Source organism: Thermobia domestica, unplaced genomic scaffold (assembly GCF_964235325.1).
Source record: "Thermobia domestica unplaced genomic scaffold, izTheDome1.hap1.1 HAP1_SCAFFOLD_1880, whole genome shotgun sequence".
Lineage (NCBI taxonomy): Eukaryota > Metazoa > Arthropoda > Insecta > Zygentoma > Lepismatidae > Thermobia > Thermobia domestica.
The window spans coordinates 13552-18993 of record NW_027657587.1 but is presented as its reverse complement, the minus strand read 5'-3'; the positions used below and the strand labels follow the sequence as shown (position 1 = coordinate 18993).

General features: G+C 36.6%; 1 non-coding gene across 1 annotated transcript; it reads left to right on the top strand.

The window, feature by feature from the left end:
- Window positions 1–4993: 4993 nt before the first annotated feature.
- On the top strand, window positions 4994–5112 carry LOC145678116 (5S ribosomal RNA). The gene has a single exon (XR_014130235.1). It is a non-coding gene; the product is annotated as a 5S ribosomal RNA (ribosomal RNA).
- The last annotated feature ends 330 nt before the right edge of the window (window positions 5113–5442 follow it).

The window sequence follows — 5442 nt, the reverse complement described above, 5'->3', positions numbered from 1 at the left end:
TCAAGTTTCGTCACAGCATATTCTCAAAAATTTACAGGCAAAATTCAGTGTTCTGCATGAAAAGGCATATTTGTACGAAAAAAAAAAAAAATTCTGCAGACGACAGAATTAAATAAAGTAATACACATGTATTTTAGAGTTACTGGTGTAAAATCATTACAAGTGCTTTGCCAGGTGGCCAATAAAAAGCACGAATACTATTTAAGGGAGCCAAAACAGGAGAAAGCTGGGGGCCTGAGCGATAGCAAGAATGTGCGTCCAAAGTGAACAGGAGCGAAGGCGACGCGGGTATACGTATAAGCAAGGGTAGTGGAAACCAGTTAGTTTTCGAGTTTCAATAGCACTTGTCATGCATCCATACTAGTAGCGCCCCGCTTGTAAACATTAAGTACACTATGCAAGAATACACCGCCGGTGGAAAATAGTACCTAATACAGTTATCTTTCATATATACTGACTTATTTTACAGTAGTAACCCAACACTAGTAAACGTAAAATAAAAGTGTATAACTTTATATTTAATTCTATCGCCTGGCTTAGTTTTTCACCTGTAAGATGTACTTATTTAGAGCAAGTTTCTTAACTAGCAAATTAAACCGAGAACCACAGCAACCATATATATATTCTTATGATGTACTTTTCTTTGAGTGGTGTTCTCTGTCTATTCAATAACATTTTCTCAGTTTAATGCTAGCAAAAAACAAAACAAAATCAAAGTGTTTCTATATAAATTTAGTTCACCGTGTTGTAATATCACATGGAATTGAAAAACGAATAGTCGAACCTCTGCTATCTCGATCAAACTTCTCAGGATGATATACTGACTTACCGCAGAAGTTCGACTGAATACGTTTCTCAGTTCCATGGGAGAACCTGGAGAAGCAAAAGCCTGCGCAACGGAAAATACTAAATAAACTTGTAGAGCAGGTCAAGATGTATCATCATGCCAAGTTTCATTCAGATCAGAGAAGTTTGGCTGCAGCCATTTTCATTACAAAGCACAAAATGGATGGTCCCTAACCTCGAGAATCTTCACAATTGTCGACGAGTTGAACTGCACTCATCTGATCAAAATCAAACTTAAAATGGCAGTTCACTTTCAACTGTTAAATAATATGATATGCAGGCTTCTGCTTTCCTAGTTACAGTCTATCCACTGTGGTATGCATATTAGTAGAAATGTGAGAGTGCATATTTATTAAAGATTTGCTTCAAAAAGCGATGAAAGACATAGGCATTCCCGCGGGCGGTGATAACAAGATGCCGGAAAACGAACAAGCAGAAAGAATATGGGCTGAAGAAGTGTAAACGACGACGCGGCGGCCCGTAAAGGTGTTGCCGTCCTATTAAATGAATAATATCAAAAGAAAGAAAAAAAAAGTAAAAAATTTCGCGCTCGTAATCAAGACAGAAAGCAACTAAAGGAAATCTTTGTTTTACGTCCCACGTTATGCCGCTTAGGCTAAAAGAGGCGCTGATTATGAGAAATGATTGAAATGGTGGTGGAATGAAGAAAGTGGGAGGAAACGGGAGAACCCCGCGGTAACCCACCGCACATAGTTTTTGTCCACCATAAAGTTAACTTGGCGGGGGCTCAAGACAGAAAGACGGTTGGAAAAACAAATAAACGATGTTCCATCCCGTAAAAATGTTGGCGACCTATGAAATCAATATTTTTTCTTAAAGAAAAAAAAAAGAATTAAAAAGAGAAAAAAAGGTCAAAATTTCGCGCTCGCTTCGCTCGCGATCAGCAGAGAAAAGAGGACGTGACGCACCCCTAAAAGTGTTGGCGACCGATTGAATAAATATTGTGGGTAAAAAAAAAAAAAAAAAAGTCAAAAATTTCGCGCTCGCTTCGCTCGCGATCAGCACAGAAAGAAGGACGTGACGCGCCCCTAAAGGTGTTGGCAACCGATTCAATACATATTGTCGGTAAAAAAAAAAAAAAAAAAAAACGCTCGCTTCGCTCGCGATCGACATGAAAAAGGCAACGACGTGACGCCCCGTAAAATTGTCGGCGACCTATTCAATCAATATATTCGGTTGAAAAACAAAGTCAAAAGTTTCCCAATCGCTTCCCTGCCGATCGACATAAAAAAAAAGGCAACCCCTTCACCTCTCCTTATGCATTCATCAGTAAACATACAACCATAGATCACAATACCACTCACATCACCTATCAGTTCTCCACGTCCATCAAGATCCAATCATCGCCCTGGCCCTTTATGATGATACACAACATTACATGTTATTGTGTGCATTGCCCCGCGTTACAATACATGACCAAAAAAAAAAGAGAAAAAGAGCTGCACTGCCTTCAGTGTAGACATGTTCGTATTCGTAGAAAATGATTTTAGGTACACGATAGTACAGTAATCTATCTTCACATGCTTCAGATGTGAACGATACCTACACATGAAGAGGGCTCCCGAGGTTTCCTTTTCCAATAGGATGGAGCTCCACCACACTTGCAGAATGACGAGAAGTTATGTTAATAAATATATCCCAGAGTGTTTCGTAACTCGCCCTTGGTCCTAATGATGAAGCGTTCTTCAGATGGCCCCGATGTCTCCACACATGATACTATGCGACTTCTTTTCACGAGGCTCTCAAAGATCACGTTTGTGTCCTAACATTCTCTGCAGATATGACACAGCTGCGATAGCGGATCACAGAAGCCTTTCCTCTCCTTACAAGAGACGTGTTCATTCGAGCATGGGAGTAATTCGACTATCGATCAAATATCTCCCGTGTCACGATAGTAGTCACTTTCAATTCTTCTAACGAAGGTAAGAAAAAATGCTATACAAACTTCCTTTCGGTATATAAAGGATTAGGGGCCCAGAGAATATTTTCTTTCAAGAGGATACATTCTTTTTCGAACACCCTGTATATAGATCCTCTAATTATAACTGCAAACAAAATGTTGATTTTGCAATTGCTTCCATGAGAGAAAATTCTGTGCACTTTCTTTCTGAAGGGCCGGGCCTAAACGTTTTCCTTAATCATTAAATTTAGTAGTTATCTACAATTACATAGTTTTCCATTGTTCTCAAAATAAAGATTTTTCTCTATGAATTGTTGAATGTTGCTAGGGATATTGAAGTAATTCTTTTTAGTGTTTTTTTCTTTACAATAATGTACTGAACGCCTGCATTAAGGAAGTTCGTGTGTCCATCTTGCAAAATGTTTCGTCTTTTTTCATGCCCACTAAGATAAATATTCATTTTGCTCTTTTCTCCGTATGCAAACCACATTTCTTAAAGGCAACATTTTCATACAAATGTAGTACTAAAAACTTCTAATTGGCAACATCTGGGCTGCGAAGAGGAAAAAGAAAGAAATCTCGTACGTATTCGCGCGCAATTCGGAATTAGCCAATGAAAAGCACAAAAGCGGCCACCATCTCTCTCTCTTTCTTATTAACGGTTTTGTACTTTCTGCAGTTCTATCAGTGCTGCTAACCTCTTACTATATCATTGAATATGTATGTTTATATATATATATATATATATATATATATATATATATATATATATATATATATATATATATATATATATATATATATATATATATTTTACAAAAAATCATACTACTACGGAATAATATTAAATGCCTGTAAACCCTCATTTCTGTTTGCACTTTCTGTTACACTACCTTCCCCGAACTTCTTTCAAGTTATTAAGTGCAGAACGGGGAGTTATACATATTTACTTGCGCTTTCACAATATCTGCACATTGTGTAATAATAGGAGACGTATAAAATAAAACTATATACTAATACGTATATATATATATATATATATATATATATATATATATATATATATATATATATATATATATATATATATATATATATACAGTACACATTCCACTATCCGAGGCTTTCCTTTTCTTTTCTTGCTGACGATAAATTACGCTCTTAGAAATGTTGTCTGAAAACAATAAGAATATGTGCAAAAAATACAATCAGAGGTAGAGGTCTTTAACAGGAACTAAGCAAGGGAGTTGAAAAATTTTTTATGCATGTAAAAAATATAGACATGAACCAACTTGTGAAATAAAAAGACCAGAAAACTACTCTTTCTAAATTATGTGTAAACTTTTTACCGAAAACGAAAGTTGCACGAAAGACTTTTTGTCCCTTTTTTGGCCTCCGGTGCTTGGGGTCCCTGGTTCAATCCCAGCTCGTGCCGTGTGAACTTTGTCGTGCATAAAGACCGTGCTCATGGGTTTTCTCGGGTTTCTCCCGTTTCCTCCCACTTTCTTCATTCAGTACTCATCATCACCGTCTCCTTTAGCGTAACCGGTATAAGTATGCGACGTAAATCTAAAGATTTCATTTCATTTCCCTTTTCTGCTCATACTGCTGATTATGCGCGATTATGCCAACATCCAACTCCGCGGATAATCGTGCGATTACTGTATATACAACTAATACAGATACGTAATTACATTATCAGTTACAGTATCGGTTTTTATTTACTAATTTGCCTCACTTTATTTGCATCCCTGCAGTAAATAATTCTTATCGATAATAGTTAAAATGTATATTACATTTTAGTGCTTCACGACTGAATGATCATCTGCCTTACGTTATCTCGCAGCTGAAGAGGATGCTACACTGAAAACTACCTTGCGTTATAAAGGGTAAGTGAAACATATCTTAAAAATATCTTTCATACATTTCATTGTGTACATTAAAGAATGTAAGTTTGCCTTTTTCCTGTAATCAATACTTAATAAAGGATTTATTTTTATTTATTTATATACAATTTCATACGTGGTTCGTGATAGTAAACTCGATAGGACATAGTGGCACTATGAACATCCGAATCACTCATCATTCGAACATTCAAATATTTATTCGAATATTAGTATATTCCAAGTAATGTTAACGACGTTAATATGCTTGCCTTTATAGTTAATAATGTCAATTCTTACTTAAAACATACTTCCTTAACAGGACATTGAAGAAAAGGTAGTTGCCAACGGCCATACCATGCTGAATATACCGGTTCTCGTCCGATCACCGAAGTCAAGCAGCATCGGGCCTGGTCAGTACTTGGATGGGTGACCGCCTGGGAACACCAGGTGCTGTTGGCATCTCTTTTTCAAATTTCATTATCCTTCAAGTACGAAAATACTAGAAACATTAATTTTATAGTACTTTCAAGAGATAATTTATCAACATTATTTCATAGCGATTAATCGATATTCTAAGCGTTATACCCACTATTTCTTACACTAACAGCCTGTTTATTTGCACGGCACATTAAAATAACCTGATTTCCGATCCGTGTGCACCTACTACTATACTTAACACGGAATGTATTACCACTTTTTAAAAGTAAATTATTATGACTAAGTGTAGATCTCCGGCGAGTAAATGCCTTTCGTATACAAGCACGACACATCTCCGCTATGTGCTTTACT